Consider the following 19,316-nt stretch of genomic DNA (forward strand, 5'->3'; position numbering starts at 1 on the left):
AAATCAAGTAGAATAGGATTGTATACGTACAAACAGAATCAGGACGGTATATAGACAATTTGAGCGGCGAGGTTGTACGAGATTAGGAAAGTAAAACAGAGATTCCGTGTGAACTGATAAATTGACTATCAACGAGTAGTTAAGCAAGTTAAACAGTAATTGTGAGTTGTTTAATCAGTATAACAGAGAAGGCTAATAAAAAATCACTTACAATATTTTCATTAATTTGTAATTCACATTATTGGTGAATAACGGAATTAATTGAAACAAACATGGCTTATTTTCATGGTTATTTAATTCCTTTCAAATTCAATTTGGAAACAATTGAATAGTCTGTTATCGATTAGCAAACAAAATTATATAATAATGAATACAACCGTATCGTGTAGTAATTATTTCATGTTGTTCAAGGCTAATTAAGGATCTGTTTATGTATCATTTAGTCTCTATGCCGCGTCCGCCCATACATTGACTCGTACTACTTAAAATTCCTGAAACAGTATTCCAAATACTGTCTCTGATACAAACATCGAATCGATACGTTTATTAAACGCGAAACGAATTAAAAAGTAAGCAAATTGTTGAACAAAAGTTTCAGCCATTTGATACGTTGAAATGAAAAAATAACCAAAGTTGGCGTCCAGTTTGAATCCGTGTATGAAAAAAATTTTTTCAATATCCTGTCTACTCTGCGAGGGAGAGGATGGTTCGTAAATGTCAGCCGACGAGAACATGATAAAATTGCGTGAGAGTATAACATAATTAAATTACCCGGGGGTCGAGCTTGAAATGAAAACACACAAAGGTATCTACACGTTAAAAGTTGCGTAATGAATGTTGAAACTTATGCAATTATCGGGGTTACCCGAGTTTATAAGCGTCAAGGGACCGGAACTGACGTTGTCAAGATCTATTTTGTAATTAAACTTAGAAGACACGAGCAACGACCAACTTTGCGTGTAGACACTAAAAGGAGAAAGAGAAGAAAAAAGAAGTGTATTCCAAAGAAAGAAAACACTTTGAGGATGGTTCGTGCAAGTTAATTAGAATTTCGCTCGTCTAACTTTTCGTCAAAATGTTTACGTGCCTGACTTTTCTAAAGTTTCCGGTTAATATTGTGCGGGTTATGAGCGGAGTATGGCCCGTTTCCTAGCCGCAAGGTATCGCGCGTGTAACTCCACCTTTCTCGAAAGTGCTCCATCACGGATCTTGTTGATATACAGGATGTTCGATAACTGGTGGTACAAGCGAAAAGGGGGTGATTCTACATGAAAAAATAAGTCGAAAATATACAATAAAAATTTGTCATGTGAAGCTTTGTTTTCGAGAAAATCGACTTTGAATTTTCGCCGAGAGATCTTATAAACCAACATTACCAAGGTTGGATCGGTCGTGCTGGAACAATAGCTTGGCCACCACGCTCTCCTGACTTAACTCCGCTTGACTTATATTTATGGAGTCATATTAAATTAACTGTGTATTCTGAAGAAATCATAAATTGCGAGCAATTAAAAGAAAAGCTTATTGTAGCCTTCCATACATTAAAACAACAGTTCATAGCGTTCATAGAAATTTAATTAGAAGAGCAGAATTATGTATTAGGGAGAATAGGCATCATTTTCAGCAATTTCTATAATAATATACTTTACGATTACTTCAACATCCTATTTCATTACGTGTTCCTAATTTTTCGCTACGATAAAAACAAACTTAAACTGCAATAATATCCATCGAGACAATGATCAAGTGCACGCGATTTTCTCGAAAACAAATTTTCGACTTATTTTTTCATGTAGAATCACCCCCTTTTCGCTTGTACCACCAGTTACCGAACACCCTGTATATATAAGATCTGAGAATATAGAACCCAGGCGCCTGGGGCATGGACCGTCCATGTCAGCCCCACTGACGAGTTCTAGTGGACGGTTCCCGAGACGAAACGCCATAATTTTTCCACTGGCATCCAACAATATTTATCACAGGATACCGTTGATAAATTACGTTCTACTTCGTGTCCGTTAAGAGTTAGCAACTCCGAACCCTTGCTAGCTTTCGATTTGATCTCTGTAGTTTGTTGCTGCAGATAGCAAGTTTCTACTTGTTTTAATCTTGCCCTCTAAGCTGCTTCGGAACGTTACTGAAGAGTTTCAAGCAGATTCGAAAGCCAACAGGACTTTATTAATTCCTTATCGGAATTCAATCTTGTCTGCAACACTTACTGTCGCGTTTCATCCGTTAACATTCAATTTCTCGGTTTGTTAATTGGTTAGTTAGGTAAGAATTTCATTGACGTGAGCTGGTGGTTTACGTTAGCCGAGGGTGCACGTCCAGGAACACGGGTCCTGCGGACAAAAGAACGGAGAGCCTTGATTTACTACCGCGTATAATTTTCGTCCCGGCATTAAATTAATATTTCCCTGGGCCTTTTGTTCGCTCGCTGGCACATAACTAACGAAGAAAAGAATCTTGATGAATGTGGTTCCTTTTGCGAATCACGTTCAGCTATAGAACGGTGAACGCTCGCGAAGAAACGAGCATGTCGCAAGAAAGGACTCGTCCTCTGAATGGAACATGAATCCTTGGTTAGATGGTTAGTTTTCGTTCGCGGGAAGGAATATTTGTTCTTCGGTGGTGCACTTGTTAAATCATCGTCATGGAAATGTTATTTTTATAAAATTTCTTTCACCCTTTTCGTCGCATTGTAAGAAATAGAATACCATTTTTCTATTATCGTGCTAGAATTTCATTTCACTCGCGCACGAAGAAAGCACGATACAAACGCGCGGATAAATGTAGAGGGGAAGTTTAAAAAATTTTAAATGTCGTCTGCAACTGGCCACGACTACGGAAACTTGGTTTAAAAGGAACTTGCCAGGAGAAGGTAAAAAGAAACGTAACAGAGGGAAGAGTCTGCAGTTGCTTGGGAAAGTTTGAAATTTTGAGGACGTGCGAAAATTTCGTGGAAAGTTTTATACCATCTAACACGATCGAACTTTATTTCTTAAATTTCTTTTTAGAATGGATGCTAATGTGATTATTTTTTTTATTTTCAGATTTGTTGCTCGAATTCTTCCTCTCGGACAACCTCTGACACTTGGGCGCTGATGGGTGTCACTGGTGAGTTTTTACCAAAATATGAACAGAAATGATATTTTTAGTAGATGAAAGATTTTCGAGATAAATGATAACATATACGATTATAAAAGTTCTTTCCCACGTGTAAATTGAAATTTAATCAGATCCCGTGTAAATCCATTCAATTTCAATTTTAATCAATTCCAGAAACTTTTCCCTTTAGTTATCTGCAAATGTGTAAATGGAAATTTAATCATTTGTTTATTGAATCCATTCAGCTCAATTATACGAGATCGTAACGCGTTAATGAAACGATTAAAAAGCAAGAAAAAGAAGGAAAATCCTCCTCATTAAGAGGTATTAATCTGAGTAATTAAATTAAAAATTAAATAATGTTATCTCTCCTAATTTTTATCGCAATATTATCAATTGATTATATATATTTTATTACTTTCTACGCCCACACAATGATTAACAGAGAAAAAAAAAATGAATACTTTTTATCACAAGCTCGAGGCTAGCAACACTCTGTCGATGTTTTCGAATAAAAAACAAAGAAAAGTTTGTAGAGGAGAGAGCTCGTTAAAACGTTGGCAACTTTGAAACAGCCTGTATTATAAAGTCGAGGGTTCTCTGGTCGACTGTTTCGTAAAGCATATTGATTTTCTATCGAAAGTATAGTCTTGAGATTCGACGACCTCGTTATCGTTCTCTAGGCCGGGCAAATCTGAACTCAGCCAAATTCAAATCGAATTTTCCTCTTGCATCGACGGGTTGCACGATTTCGAACCATTTCCGGGCCAAATACAATCGTTTACCTCCTTTTACCCAACACCATTTCAACCTGGTTAGACACTCGAAAGGATGTTTTCGTCCCCGTTTACTCACTATCCTTTGAACTAAATCCTACATTTTGCAACGCCTCACGCCTTTTCGTCCTTTCAGAACAATTTTATTTCCTCTTCAACACGGAGTAATATGAAAGAATCTTTTGAAAAATTGGTCCTACTGATTTCAGTTGTTTTTTTTAGAAATTAAGACCAATTTACTAACTAACGTATTTTAAAAAGAAAAGTATAGTGTATTTTTTGAATTTTTGAAGAATTTAAAAAGAATTTTTTGAAAATTGGTCCACCAATTTCTGTTGTTTTTTTTAATTTAAAAAATAAGACTAATTTACTAAATAACGTATTTAAAAAGAAAAGTATAGCGTATTTTTTGAATTTTTGAAAAATTTAAAAAGAATTTTTTGAAAATTGGTCCACCAATTGTTTTTTTTTCTTTTTTTAGAAAATAAGACTAATTTACTAAATAACGTATTTAAAAAGAAAAATATACCCTTTCATGCGAAAGGGTTATTTTCACCGTAGTCTATCCTTGTATCCAAATTCACTTTTAATCGCGAGCTACAACGTCGACGTACAAGCGGCTCTTGATGGCATCGTTATCGCCATTATTGGCTTCATATTGGGTCGTTAAAGCCGTTCCAGTCGTAAAGCAGATTGAACTCGAGCCAGTATTTTGACGCTTGGTAATCCGGTCCCGTCGCATTTCGAATAATTTAAGCATTCAACAGACGTTTGTTCGTTCGTTGTGCCGTCTCGTTTCGACGAGCATTTTTGTTCGCGTTTTTCCCAACTGCCGGAATTACATCGCTCGCATACACGTTTCTCGGGAAAAAACGTATCTTTTTTCCTCTCTCGTGATACTCAAATGATTCTGGGGAACCTTCATAAATCTCGCTGTGAAAACATAGCGAAATGTTTCAGCAGCCATCCATCTGTTGGACGTTCATTTTTAAATCGGACATATTTTTTTTTTTACACCGAAAAAAATTCATAGTTTAAGCTTTCAGTTTGATATATCGTGCTATACATTCCATCGATAAGGATTTATTTTTATTTTTTTTTTCCCCCCTAGAAACATAGGCTTCCGGTGTAATTATAATGTAATTATCGCGGCGACCACGCAGCTGTACACAACAGCACGATAAATTTTCGGTAATTCGTATTACTTTCGGTGCATTAGTCACGGTTAATTGCCCGGCTGCTGTAAATAATTTTTTAATGCGTAATTTCACGGATGTTATTACATCCACGGATTATAAAGTTGATTCGAAATGTACATATACGTGTTGCGATTCGTTATTCCGATGTCAGAGGAATGATTATTTTGCATAGTAAATATGAAACTGCGCGCGGAGAAAAAAACGGAGGAAAATGTCAACGTTCCCTGGTACAATGAATCAAGTTAGCGAACTAAATTTCATTCAGCTCGGTTTTTAACTGGATTTTCTCTGCCCGAAAGCGTACTCGGTTGTTCACGACATGTCAGTCGCTGTTAGGGCACCGGAAGCGACCCCGAAGTGTCTTGATTAAAAAGTTTTAAATCGTTTCCACTGTTGTATACCGAATTATTCACTATCGTACTTACGAGGGGAACTACCCCAGTGTAACGCTCACTTATTAATGAAACTTTGCCACCTTGTAGAGCTCGTCGAGCTGATCACGCCCATATCCCATTTTGGGGGTAGATGGTTAATTGTTTAAAAGATATTAACAATTAAAGTTAGTTACAAACTTACACATACAATCGGCTAGCTCTGCGGTTAAACAGATGACTCGCAAACTAAAGGTCCACGGTTCAAATCCTTGGTTCTCAACTTCTTTTTTTTTTTTTTTTTTTTTTTAATATAAAGATAATTTACAGCTGTACTATAATCATTGCATTTATTAATAATTAATTAGGTACGCTGCAATTTTTATAGAATTTAAGTTGTGTTTTCTATCTTCCGTATACCTCGTCTAAGGATTAAATCATCCCTTGTCATAATTTTCAGTCGCTGAAAAATAGAGTTGCCAATGTACAGGAGAGCTTATTTACCGGGATGCAATCTCCCGATAATTAATCCTCTTCCCTCGCGTTGCATATTAACAGGAAACTTGCACTACCCCGAAACTATCTCTGTTTCTACGTCGCGAAATGTTTTCCTTCCCTTCTCAGCCGAAATTCGTTAATCACCCAGCTGTCTTGCTCGATCCTACGGCAACAGCCCACGTGGAAATCGATACTTGCCGGCGAACACCGGCTCCCTGACGATCCTTCAAAAGTTTCGTGCACGAAATTGAGAAATTAACCCGGCAGGATCGCGTTGAGGTTGCCGGAGAGAGGGGTGGTTTATACGCGCGCTAAAGGGTGCGCTGGGATCTTTCTGGTTGAACAAGGTGGCAGGAGAGCTGGGACGATGGCAGATATACGTCGGTAATTTATCTCGTATCGTATCGATTTGAATTACAAATTGTCCAGGATTATGGCTCCATGCTGGGCCCGGAGAGGCGTGAACCGTTTTACAGCCCCGGATCAACGCGTCCATCCCTACTATTTTATCCATCGGTTTCGGTTTGCAAACGTAGCGAGATCACTATAATTTTCAATCGTAATTGCTATTTGATGGAATAGATAAAAATTTCAGCGTCAAAATCACCTGTACACAAACGGTGCTCGCGAAAGCGATAACGTTACCTGTTAACCACCGTGCGTCGGTGGCGTTGGAAAAGCGATTCGGTACCGTTGAAAAATTTACCGAACACCGTGATCATGTTACCGATCGGAGAGTTGCATATCACTCTGATAAACGTTTTCTGCACGCAACGTCGTTTCATTATTATGTTTAATATGGTTTCGCGTTAATCATCGTCCGTCGGGGTGTATCTTAGCGTGAATATCGCGTGTTCGCGTGACGTGGACGCGGAGCTTTCTCGTAACGAGAAACGGAACTGCGTAGATCCGGACACGATAAAAAAGAACGGCGCGAGATCCGTTTGTTGTTGAAATTTTCAGCGAAATTCGACGATCGCGACCACGGAATTTTAAGTTCCTTAATTGGACGGAAAATTTCTTACCCTGCACAATTTTCTATTCTCCCCTGACGAATAATTTTCGATAACGATCACGGCTGAGCATCGAAGTAATTAGGGTAAACTGGCGAAAGAGGATGCTCAGCATTGAAAAGAATAGGGGAAATGCTGCGGCAAGGGAAAAGAAGAATCGTGAAATGTTTCTCGAAAATTTTACAAATGCCCACGGATTTACGTGAAACTTTTGAAAACAAGCAGGGAACCGGTAAAGAGGCCAGATCCGTGCCTTTGATGCACCTTCCAAGAGTATTCTATGGATGCAACCGCGATAGATGCATGGCTATAAAAGATCACTGTAAATTCTAGGAAACTCTCTGCTCGTATTTAAGACCTCTTAGAAGCGTTCGAATTGCATGCAAGTCGATGAGATTAATTAACCAGGCTAATTGGAAATCGGAAATTCTTTATTATCAGGCGTTTCGCGAAGGAATCTTCGGAATGCAATTTTTTTTTTTATATTAAAAATGAGAAAGGGAGGAAGTTATGGATGGTCGGAGGAACGGAAAAATTTTCTCAGAAAATTCGTTGAGCTCGAAATTTATCCAGGGAGCCGGATGCTCGTTTGAGGAGACCGGGAGATTTAATATTGCAATCATGCTGCTCGGGTTATCGCAAAAGTGCATTATCGCTGTTCGTGCATTCGCGACGAATTCGGATTTTCTTGCCGAGTAATCGTGTTAGCCTGCATATTCACCAGAGATTACATATGCATCCTTCAGCATATCCGGAGACATGCATAACAAACGCGTGTACCTACATCGTCCTTACGTCCCTCCATGGAAAATCTCCAGAATGGGGTTACAATACCTTCGTTTTTATATCTGCATCAACGACCTTTTCCGTAACGTTTATCTTATTCCATTTTTTTACCGGACCAAATTCGACTGAATTTTATTCCAACCACGTTTGGGCAAACGATCGTTGCTTATCAAGTTTATGAAATGGACTGGTCAAATTTGTGTTATCTCTTTGAAATTTCTCTGCAGATTCGTGTTTTTGATAGAATTTTAATGAAACTTTTGGTATTCTTTAAAATATTACAAATTTGTGTACTTGGATATTCTTCGAAAATATTTCACTGATTACATTTATAAAATGAACCACGAAGAAACCTATTCAGTCGATGATCCATCGAGCATCAGTCTATTAATCCCTCAACGTATCGCGATTTTAACAATGATTAATGCGAATCGTTCCCCTCCAGGAGGTTCGTTTTCAACGGTGCACGATCTCGCGTTCAGAGCCGAGACGGTTTCTTACGTTCTCTTTTTCTTTTCACCGGGTCGCTCGTTTCGAGCACGACATGCACTCGCGGGCAACGGCAACAACGAAATAAAAGGGGGCGAACGACGAGGTTTTCTTATATAATAAATCTGTTCGCGGCGACGTACTTTACAAGCGTTTCTTTTTTCGTGCTCGCGCGTGGTAGAATGAATAGCGGGAGCTCGTTCCGCGAGTCACCCTCGTCGAATACCTAATTCGACGCCGCGTTTCCAACCCGCCTGGCGAGGCAGGTTAAATAAATCGCGAGCCAACTTATCTGATCCATCAGCACCCGTCACGATCGAGTTAAAACTCTCGAAACTCGGCTCGCGTTACGTGACGCACCCAACCGCCCCTGCTCCTCCATTCGTGACACCCTTTGTTCCTCGTTTTTCTTCGCGGTTCCCGCGTGCGTTACGCGACCGCACGGATAAACCGACAGGCTATTTCGAGCGTGTATCGTCTTATGAATAATGCATCGCAACGGGATTAATATTATTTCTCGATGGACCCCCTTATCTCTGCGGAACGCCGCTCTGTAATCGATATTCGAAACGTGACACTTCGAACCGTCCTTTCTTCGAATTAATTCCGTGAACTGCGTTCCATTGCCTGCCCGATCGATCCTTGCCTCCTTTTTGCTTGCTCCACCGACAGGATCGCTAGGATTTATCGTCGTTACAGTAACGGAATGATATGGGTTAAATGTAGGCGTTGATTAAAGAGAATTTGTTAATTTTCATTTTTTAAGCGCCCTGTCAAGTTCAAAGGTTTAAAGGAAGATGATCAAAGGCGAAAAATCGAGGAATCGTCGGTAAGCGAGAAATTAAACCGGGCAACGGGGTAGGTTTCTTCTTTGAATCCGCTCGATTTCACGCAGATTAACGCGGTCGAGCGACTCGGATGCAAAAGAAAACGCGTCGCGACGCGTCGCCGCGGGAAAATGTCAATATCGGCGGGAAGAAAGAGGGGAAAAGCAGACGAGGCTCGAGCCGTTGAATAATTCTCGCGTTTCACGACGTGTCTTGCAAAGAGAGCGTATTTTCCAGCCGTTCCTACTCCGTTCCTTCCGAGCGGAGGCGTTTAAGCGGCTTAATTCCCAATAAGCTCGAAAGCAGATCTCTCTCGAATTCGTCGTCCCCCTGTTTTCCCCTGCCCTTTGCCAACACCATTGTCTACCGTGATCTTTAATGATCCGAGTTGACGAATGAAAGGAAGAGGATCTTTTTTCGGGAGATTGATCCCCGTCGGGATCATAAATCTAATGTAATTGAAAGGAAAAGGGTTATTGAAACGTTCGAGTAGGATTAATTCAGGACCATTCAATTAAAAATTAAAAAATTGGGGTGGAAAATTTACAGTGCGTGATCAAATTATTAGAGCCACTCGCATAAATTGACGATTTTGCATAAAAATGATTAATTGTTAAATGATAACCCGGTTAAACAGAATTTTTATTATTTTTTTATGATCTATTGATACTTGTAAAATTATGATACACAGTTGAAAAAAGTGGTCTGGAAATTCTCCGGACCTCAACCCTATCGAAAATTTATAGAAATATTACTTATTAGTAATAAATGTAAATTGATTGAACGTTTAATAGAATAATGGGCCAGAAATAAAGCAACCAAAATGAATTGTTTAATTATTATTGCTTTGTATATTATTAGTGAATTATTAAAATGGTCTGGAAATTCTCCGGACATCAACCCCATCGAAAATTTATAGAAATATTACTTATTAGTAATAAATGTAAATTGATTGAACGTTTGATAGAATAATGGGCCAGAAATAAAGCAATCAAAATGAATTGTTTAATTATTATTGCTTTGTATATTATTAGTGAATTATTAAAAACCTTAAAATTGTGGCTCTATTTCTACACAAACACGGAAAACCCATTTCTCATATCGTGGCTCTAATAATTTGATCACCCACTGTAATTCAATTAAAGAAGTAAAGTAATTATCTGACAAAGCATTGGTTTCTCTACTGCGCCAGTAAGAAGCATCTTACCCTGTTCGTGTTTAAACTGAAAAATATCGACAAATTTTCAACAGGATCCCGGGTGTAATTGACTCGCCAGTAACTGGGAATCTTGTCTGAAACTTTCCTTGTACCTGGCCACGCGGAGGATTCTTAAACAGTTGGAAGTATTATGACGCTCGCTGGGATAAGAGTTATGAACTTTCTCGTGTATCCCCACGCTGTATTCTCGAACTTCTTTACAATGTCCCGGTGAAAAGGGGGGTGAAATAAAGGGAGACACTCGTGCTTTCTTTCAACGACAAATTGCGTGCCAGCTTAACGAAGTGGAGGAGTTTGCATTGCTGTAGAAATAATCGTCGGCAATTACAATTCCATTATCGTTCGTATCGGGGAAAAGAAATTGACTTATACTTTCAGTTAAATTAAGGAAACTTTCAAATTTCTGGAATATCGGGTGTGTCGCAAAGTAATTAAAAGCGATTTCAGTAGAGTTCATTATTTTCTAAAATATTGAATTTACTTTTCCGAGTAACAGAGCAATTCTGGGAAGTGAATTTCGCGAATAAAACAATTCCTTTCACTGAGATCACATACCTCTAATGAATTTCTCTGTTTGCAAAGTGCGATATTTTAACGCTGATAAAAGCTACGTCTAGGGAAACTGGTATCGGAGGGTAATCGATATCGGGAATCAACCTATTAAACCGTCGAAATGGCTGAAGTTCTACCAAGTGCCAAGATAATTGCATTAAAAGAACTTTTCGACTATCATCTAATTTGAATTCCACTGATTTTTGCTCGTAAATTTTCAACATTTTTTCCTCTTTTTTGTGAAGGTAGTACACTGGTCAGATCAGGAATTTCGTTGGCATCGAAAAAATGGTCACTGGAAAACGAACTATTCACAGTTTTCCTGCCCGGTTTTTTTCCATTTCCCTCTATTGTTCTTCTGGAAGAGACACAAAATATTTTTAGGAAAAGCGTGCTTGTCGTTCCGTCAGTTTTTTAAATTATATAACATTTCAATATTATTAATATTAATTTTAGTATTAGTATTGGTATTGGTATTGGTATTACAATAGGATTCTGTAAGTGTGGTACTGCATCTGTGGCACTTGGTATTTTAGATTTTCATTCATTTTCTGTTGATAACTGAAAACTTGAAAAGGGTTGAAAATGTTGACATGTTAAAAAATTGAAAAATGAAAATTTTGCGCGTTGAAAAATTGAAAAATGAAGGTTTTGAATACATATTGAAAAATAGGGAAATTAAAAGCTTGAAAAGTTATAAACCTAACAAGTTGAAAAATTTGAAAGGTTAAACGTGTAAATACGTCAATAGTAGTGTGAATCAGCAATTATCCAAGTAGTAAAAGTCAACGATAGCTCAGACCCATCCTACGAAAAATTCCATATTAAACATTATCAATCTATAAGAAATGAAATGAAACAAATAAATTAAGCTATACAATTTCTGTGACGCACTCAACCGTGTATTAACTCACTCTGGCTGGAAGATAAGCCGAACTTCCGGTTAGATCAAGCCGGTCCTCCTCGAGTATACTTTGGGCCTCGTTACACGCATTAGGAAAGCACGTATCGCGAAGTTTGCTTTGCAGGGACACGGTTTGTACACGGTACACGTGCCCGGATGGATTTTGCATGTTTGACTTCCGGTTATGTCTGGGCCACCAGCTGCCCTTCCCGCCGATTCTGCATAGCCGCTCAATTCAATCCGAATTCATTTCCATCCAGTTTGATTTTCTCGTTTCGGAAAATTCTTCCGTAAACATTTTAAAGCGATATTAACGCGTTCACTGTGAATTTTCACAGATCTATTGATGCTCCGATTATTAATTATCGGAATAGTTGATTTTTGAATTTCAAAATCGTGTAATATTTGATTTTGCAGTAAATAAAACGAGTGGAACTTTGGACGATATTTTGGTCACGAGATTCGTTGTAATGCAAGATTGAATTAAATTATGGACGTAAAATTTTGAGTGGACTTGGGTCACGTCATATTCTACTTTCAACTCTGTGCTGCATTAACTATATTCTAATGGACAGTGGTTTCAACTCGCTAAAATTTCTATTACACCTGCCCCAAAGTACCCATATTGCAATTTTATTACATTTTTAAAAAATTGAGACTTAGAAAAGTTTCAGCGCAAATCTAAGGTTACTTGTTACTTCAACTAATTAATTTCACGTTTCCAATAATTGGTAACTAGTAATTCGTAGAGTGATTTGGTTATAGAATAAATTGTTCGAATTGAATGGATCGTAACGACGGAAATCGTAAATCGGCCCATAATGCAGAACAATAACGTTACTCTCTATTTAATGAAACAATGCCTGGCATAAATTGTCGCGAGGAAGTACCAATTTTAACACTCGAATAATGTCCTTATCGTATACCATAGAGTCGTTAAAGTTTGATGGCTGATATAAAGAAAGCGATAGCATCGGATATAAAAATTCCAGGAGCAATTTTACTTTTATCTCTGCCACTTGACGGAAAACCAGCTTCCCGTCCACGACAATCGTCACCATCGAAAATCAAACACCATTGACGTTTCCCAATTTCCAGGCTCTCATCTCTGAGCCTTCTCCCTCCTCGAGCGTAAAACTTCGTCCCCTGGAACATCTTGACCCAGCTGTATTTCTAATTAAAACACATTCCTGCCCTTTTATTTCTTTTGTTTCTATTAGTACAAGAATTATTCTGTTCTATACGGAAAGAAAATATTGAAAATTTGCCTTTGACTTTTTTCCTAAGAAAAAAGGATGCTTTGAATGCATAAAGCGAAGGATTCGCACTCGTAAATGGAAGGAATAATTCATACGTTATTTTCGCTGGAAGATGTTCTCCATCTTGAGGAAGAAAAAATATTCCACTTTCGATTTCTGATTTTTTAAACAAACTCTGACAATGAAGCACTTTAAATACAGAGAGTGAAGTATTTGCACTGTAAAGGGAGAGGGAGTCCCTACAGTTCTAGAAAATATCGAATATATCATCTTAGTATTGTTTCTTCACTTTCTGATAAAATATTGAGACCCCTTCAAATATTCCTCATTTGGAAAAATGAAAATGTATTATTTTAGTGTAATTATTTCTTAATTTTTTTTTTATTTAACACATTGAACGCCACAGTGAAATTGAGCATTTTTATTGGGACGAATTAAGCTCTAATTACTAAGGATAATAATAATTAATTTTCAAATTTCAAGCTTTCTATTTCCCATCTCACATTATTTGTACCATAGCAATATTACTTAAAATAATGTTTTTCTATCGTTTTCTTTTAATTATTCAGACGTGTCACCGGTGACCCCTATGGCGTTCAACGTGTTAATAATTTGCTGGTTTAAAAATGAAAAAATTTCTAAGACACTGGTTAATCGAAATTCGAAGCATTCCAACCATTCTAATCGTTCAGTGTTAAAACAGCTGATGCCAGTACCCTGCCGTACAAACATTTACGCACAAGGTACGCAATTAACCTTGTAAACAATAGAGCGTTACCACACGGGTGCGCCTTCAGACTCGATTCTGATCGTGGTTGATTCAAGCCAGCGCACACGTGTATATACACATACGAACGCTGAAGGGTGTGCTCCCTTTCTCTGTACCCCTCTTCTTCTATTTCGAATGCGAGAACCGCTTAACCAACTGAATGGCAGATGTAGATAAAACACGAGCGCACTTAGGCACTGTGTCGAGCTGCTATTTATTCAACAGCACCGATCTCTCGGCAAATGTTGAAACAGTGGCCACTTTACTTCCTCGAGGATCATGAACAGGAACGATCGTTTTCGCGTCTTATCGTCGTTTCCTATATTTCCTAATAATCGACGTTTAAATTATTCATAAAAATAAAAATTTCTTTCGCCTCACAGTAAAAACCTAGGCTTTCCAACGAAACCGATACACGTGTAAAGGTTACAGTTGACAAGGGAGAGAATTTCTGTTTCATCGTTGCAACGTGTCGTTTCATCGCCGGAAGTGTACAGCTAGGGGAGAACATAGTTGCAAATGTGTAACAAGGTTGCAAAAAAGCAATATTTTTACGCGAACAAACGGTAGCAGGCTTTGCTGCGTAACATTATTCCGAGAGCGTTTTTTCGTGCGTGTCCCTCGGGTATTATAAAAGCGTTGCAATTATAAAATTACATATTCTTTTGTACATTTTCTGTATCGCAAAAAATGTACACTCTCTCTTAATTTATGGAAAAATAAAAAAATTAATTCGTGGGTGATGACGTCAGTTTCGAAATTTACAATCGAATGGAAAATTTGTAAAAATTTTAATTAAATTTTTCTAATTGATTCTGTTTAACGAGTCTGTCGAACGAAGCAGCCGAGCAACCGGTGGTATAATGAAAACGAAAAATAAGGGATATTTTGTTAAGCTTTTTCCTATGGATTTGTGTGGTCGCAAGAGGAGGGAAGGTTGCTCTAGAAGATTAAAATTTTTCAAATTTCCAACGAACCGGTGTTCCATGGCGAATAACGACGACATAACGGGGTCTCTGCTCGGGCGCTGGCCAGGCTGAAATCACGAACAGATGGCTTTCCAGTATTAAATTTGGTTCGCGGTAAATTACAGGACGACGGCCCGGCAGCCGTGGGCAACAAAATGTATAAGCTCGCCGCGACCTATCTCTCCGCGTCGACTTACAATTAAAAAGTTAAATTGAAATTACTCCGGTAACCGGCCTCGAGAGCTGCGTATTAAATTGGAATTTCCGTTAATGCAAGGCGTTCCCGTGTATCCGCCTCGCGACAACCGACCACCCGTTGTTCTTGTTACTAACGAAACTTGTTGAGTTTTCTCGAAAATCCGGCCACCACGCTAAATTATTCGTACGTTCGCGTGTCAAACTGTTAACGAATGAAATGGTATACACATTAGAATTTTGGGAATATCAGAATTCAAATTTTCCTTTGGTTGCAATATTATTTTGGAAATATGGAAAGATGGGAAAGTTGAGGAAAAAGAAAAATAAATTTTAAATTGGAGGTGGAGGTTTTTTTTTTGGAGGAATTCAACTGGGAGATGGAGCACCGTAGCTCATAAAGCAGTCGAGGAAGAACATCGATCTTTTGGAAACAATATCTCACCCCTGACAATAGGGAAGAAAAGCCACGGGTAGCATAAAATCGACTGGTCCAGGTATTACCGCAGCTAGGACCAGGCGAAAAACAGATGGTACCGAAATTCACAGCGAACTGCTTCCCGTATTTCACGGTTTCGCGGCCATATTGCGGTTATTGTCATACTCTTGGCTTGCCCGAGGCCCGATACCTCCGGAACTTCTTGAATTATCCGCCTTTCTCAGACGTGACGAGACTTCGCATAGTTTATGAAGTTCACCGATCGAGCCAACCATCCGGCTCCTCCATCCGAACAAAATTTCTTTTTCAAACGTTGAAAATGGAAAAATATCGATGATTATCAATGGTTCGATACCCAATTATCAACAGTGTGTGCCACTTTGCAATATTTAAATTAAAATAATTTCTTGGTACAAATTTGTTCCTGTAGTATATTTCAATACCTTTCCAGTAAAATCTCTCTAGTCCAGTGTTTCTCAACGTGGGGGGCAATTTGATTGTTAAGGGGGGCAATTCTAAAATGGACTCGTCCAGAGTTTAAGTTAATCGTATGACGACTCTCAGTAATAATTAATATAATATAAAAAAATCCTTCATTAAAATTATTTCGTACTTGAATTTCAATTCTCCATTATATGTTTTGAAACAACAATTTCCTACTGATTTCTTCCAAAACCTATGATTTAAGTTTCTTCAGTGAATAATTCAATTTTTGAATGTTAAAAATTATGTATATTAAAAACTTGACTAAAAAAAAATTTTTAATTATTATTATTTATTGCTCTAAGAAATTTCGTCCATATAGTCCAAATTATGTCATGTTTGGTCTCATTTTAATCAGAAAAGTTGTACCAATACGTTGAAACAATTTGCATTTAGAAGAATCTAAAAATTAAGAAAGTTAAATAAATAAATTTCTCAACTGCTACGGCTCTCGTGCTATCCTTCTTTTTTACAACTTATCGCCGGAGATCAAAAGCACATTGTCTATTTTCGTTTCTCAACTTACGGACAACTAGAGAAATTTTACTGTATTTCGTTTCAATATATTCCTCGACCCAGAAAAAAGAATCCCAGGGTTGTATCATCCGTACCAAGTGGACTATTAAATCCAAGCTAAGATGTTGAAGAGAAGAAAGCGAGGAGGGAAGAAATTCGTGGAGGTCAGAGGGAAAGCGATATCGCTTTACAATTCAAAGAGGGTTCACGACTCCTTTTAAGTATTCAGGATGTGAAATCGTCGCGGATAGCCGACAGTAAGCGATGGCTTCCGGTAGCTTTTCTTTTTTCCCAAACTCCTGAAGATTATGTCACGGAAAAGGCGTTGTAATTGAAATCCATGCCCGGAATGCAGAGAATCGGCTCTGTGCGTCTGATGGAACGGGAGGAGGAAGATGCGCGAAGATGAAAAATCAAAGATTTCCGCGGCAATTTCTCCAGACAACCGTTCCTCCCTATATTGACAGATTAGATTGGAATTTGAAAAACAGAGTTACGTTTCGATTTACAGAGCTGTCTGTAGTTTGCTGAAAGATTGATGGATGCTCAAGGTCAATCTTTTTGCCAAGAATAAAATTATAAATGAAATTTTCCTTCAAGGAAAAAGAAAAAAGAAATTGTTATTGTATCTAGAGATTATTTTATTTCATTTATTTCAATATACGGGCATAGCCCTTTATAAAAAGTGTTATGTACATGTGTCAGTTTGAACATTAGAAGAAAAAAAAATTAATTCGTGTAAATTTTATTCTTTTGATATCATGTTCATTGTCGAACAAATTCGAACTTTTATTTAATGTGATCGTCTGAAATTTTATAAAGATGTAAGAATTCATGGCGCCAGTATAAATGAAGTGCTAGACGAGGCAAGTTTTTATTGGTAACAATAAAAACAAGCAGACATTTAGCAAGCCGTTAACGGTGCAGTAAACAACGCGGAGAGTGTCGCGGGTTAATTGCGTTTGCATTGTTCAACGCTCGATGTCGCCGGAATAAATTTCCAAAGGAAAAGCATCGGTAGGATCGTTAACACCAGGTTATAGCTAGTTTTCTGGATTTTACAGCTAATTTTCCTAGTAGTAGTGCTTTGGTTCGTTGATGGTTTCCCTGCAATTCAGGTCAACAACGTAATGATCGTGGCTCCTCATTTCAGGGGTTGATTTTTACACAAAAGGCAATATAAATTAGTTGAAAAATCAGCTTACCCGGCATCCGATTCACGATCCCGTGGGAGGGTCGAAATCGCGAAACAAATCACCCCGAGGGATCTGGCATCCAATTCACCCCTTTCGTTTGATTGCCGCTTCGTTTCCTCGCTTCAATTCAACAAGTCCACAATCTACCGGCTAGATCCACGAGATAGAGTACCTGCAAGGAGAGCAAAGGCAAAAGAATCAGTAAAAATGTCGAGGAAGCTGTTGTAAACGTCGAGGGGTGAAGAGAAGGGGTTGTCGCGACTTAATTGCATTTGCATTTTCCAGCCAACTCTCCACGACTTACTTACGAGTTCTCTCCTCGTCTTGTTTTATCGGTTGCCGGAGAAAAAAAAAAAAGCTCGGCTTCCTTGAACGACCGCGCACCCTACGATCCCTCTTCTACCCCTAAGAAAATATTCAGTCGTGGCAGCCGTGTCGAGGCTAACTACTTTATGAAATTACCAGTCGTTCCAGGCCCACGGTTTTCGTGGGACGACGCTGCTCGTGCTTGGAATTTCTTTCTTCGTTTATATCCACCCCTAGTCAAACTGCGGCTATTCTAGACAACCCTACTGCAATCTTTGTCTACAGCATTCTTCCCTTAACACTTTGGCGAATTTTTTTTCTTTTTTTTCTTTTATTATAAAATTATATTTGAGAGCTTTGGTAATTTTCAAATTGCAATTAGCGCTATCTACCTTCTTGTTAATCACTGGATAATTGGCAAAAGTGGGAACAAAGGCTGTTTCCCGTGGACGATTTCCGTTGGTCCGTTGACCGGATATTGGTCAGGCAAGCAGCAATCCCGTTCGCAAAGCGATTCGTTATCATGCGATTAACGCGAGCACACGAGCTTAATTTCAACTAAGCTCGAAGAAGAGTTCGTTCAGTTAATGAAGACCGATTGCAAACCGACCCGGCCCAACGTTTCAACCCTCTAGTCGCCCTTCGGGTAGCAAGTAGGGCGTGAGCTTTTATCGTTCCTCTAATTGGATTAGAGAAAATAATTCCAGCTTCCGTACCATTGCTCGTGATAACGAGCCTCACAGAAGCGTATGCTAATTTTTGCTAATGGACCAACGGCTGGCCGGTCGCTAAATCAGCGTTTCTTTAATTCACTCTCTGTTGCCTTTGTGGCCGATAAAATGTACCATTGGCTGGCCAATATTTTCACTCTTAACCCATTCGTTATTCATTTCTTTTTAACGCCTCGTTCATCATTGACCATCAAAGGTAACGAAAGTGTATTAATTTTTAAGATGGATGATTTGAAAAATAGAAAATAGAAAAATATTATATGTATTTTGTCAGATATCTAAAACCAAGCGATGGAAAGTCAACAAATTTCAAAATTTATTTGAAGCTGCTTTTTACACTTCAAAAGCAGTCTCCAACGATGGTCGGCGAACATTTTCTGAGCGATCGGAAATGAGCGTCGAAACTTTTCGAATCGAACGATCGCCTTGGAATAAACGTTGAATTTTAGTTATCTTCTTCGAAGCACACGGTTTCATATACGCGACCGTGGAAACATTCCTTCAACTAAATCGGCATTCCCATCGACATTTAATTTCCCTTCTGGCCAGAGAGAAGGTAGATTCAAGGGTAGAAACGTGTACCTCCTCGAACCATCTGACACACAAGATAATCGTGATGTATCTCGAAGTAGGTATACCCGCTCGTAAAACGTTTGGAAATTTATTTAATATTGACGTTAAAAATGATGAAGAGTGATCGTAAATACGGGGG

The 19,316-nt window shown here is 38.5% G+C and overlaps 1 protein-coding gene and 1 long non-coding RNA gene across 9 annotated transcripts in view; one reads left to right on the forward strand and one right to left on the reverse strand.

Annotated features, from left to right (window-relative positions):
• NLG-5 (neuroligin 5) overlaps nt 1-19,316 on the reverse strand; it is a 133,897-nt gene that overhangs the window by 88,501 nt on the left and 26,080 nt on the right. For 3 of the 4 annotated variants that reach the window (XR_013062786.1, XR_013062785.1, XM_034328251.2), the window contains exon 2: nt 17,577-17,739. The exons of the other annotated variant lie outside the window; for it this stretch is intronic. The gene's annotated coding sequence lies outside the window, so the exon portion shown is untranslated. The remainder of the gene's footprint in view (nt 1-17,576; nt 17,740-19,316) is intronic. 4 annotated transcript variants of the gene reach the window in all.
• LOC117606178 (uncharacterized) overlaps nt 1-19,316 on the forward strand; it is a 132,860-nt gene that overhangs the window by 33,793 nt on the left and 79,751 nt on the right. For all 5 annotated transcript variants that reach the window (XR_004581914.2, XR_004581915.2, XR_004581916.2 and 2 more), the window contains exon 3: nt 3,054-3,117. This is a non-coding gene — a long non-coding RNA (uncharacterized LOC117606178). The remainder of the gene's footprint in view (nt 1-3,053; nt 3,118-19,316) is intronic.

The sequence above is a fragment of the Osmia lignaria genome, chromosome 9 (genome assembly GCF_051020975.1).
Source record: "Osmia lignaria lignaria isolate PbOS001 chromosome 9, iyOsmLign1, whole genome shotgun sequence".
Lineage (NCBI taxonomy): Eukaryota > Metazoa > Arthropoda > Insecta > Hymenoptera > Megachilidae > Osmia > Osmia lignaria.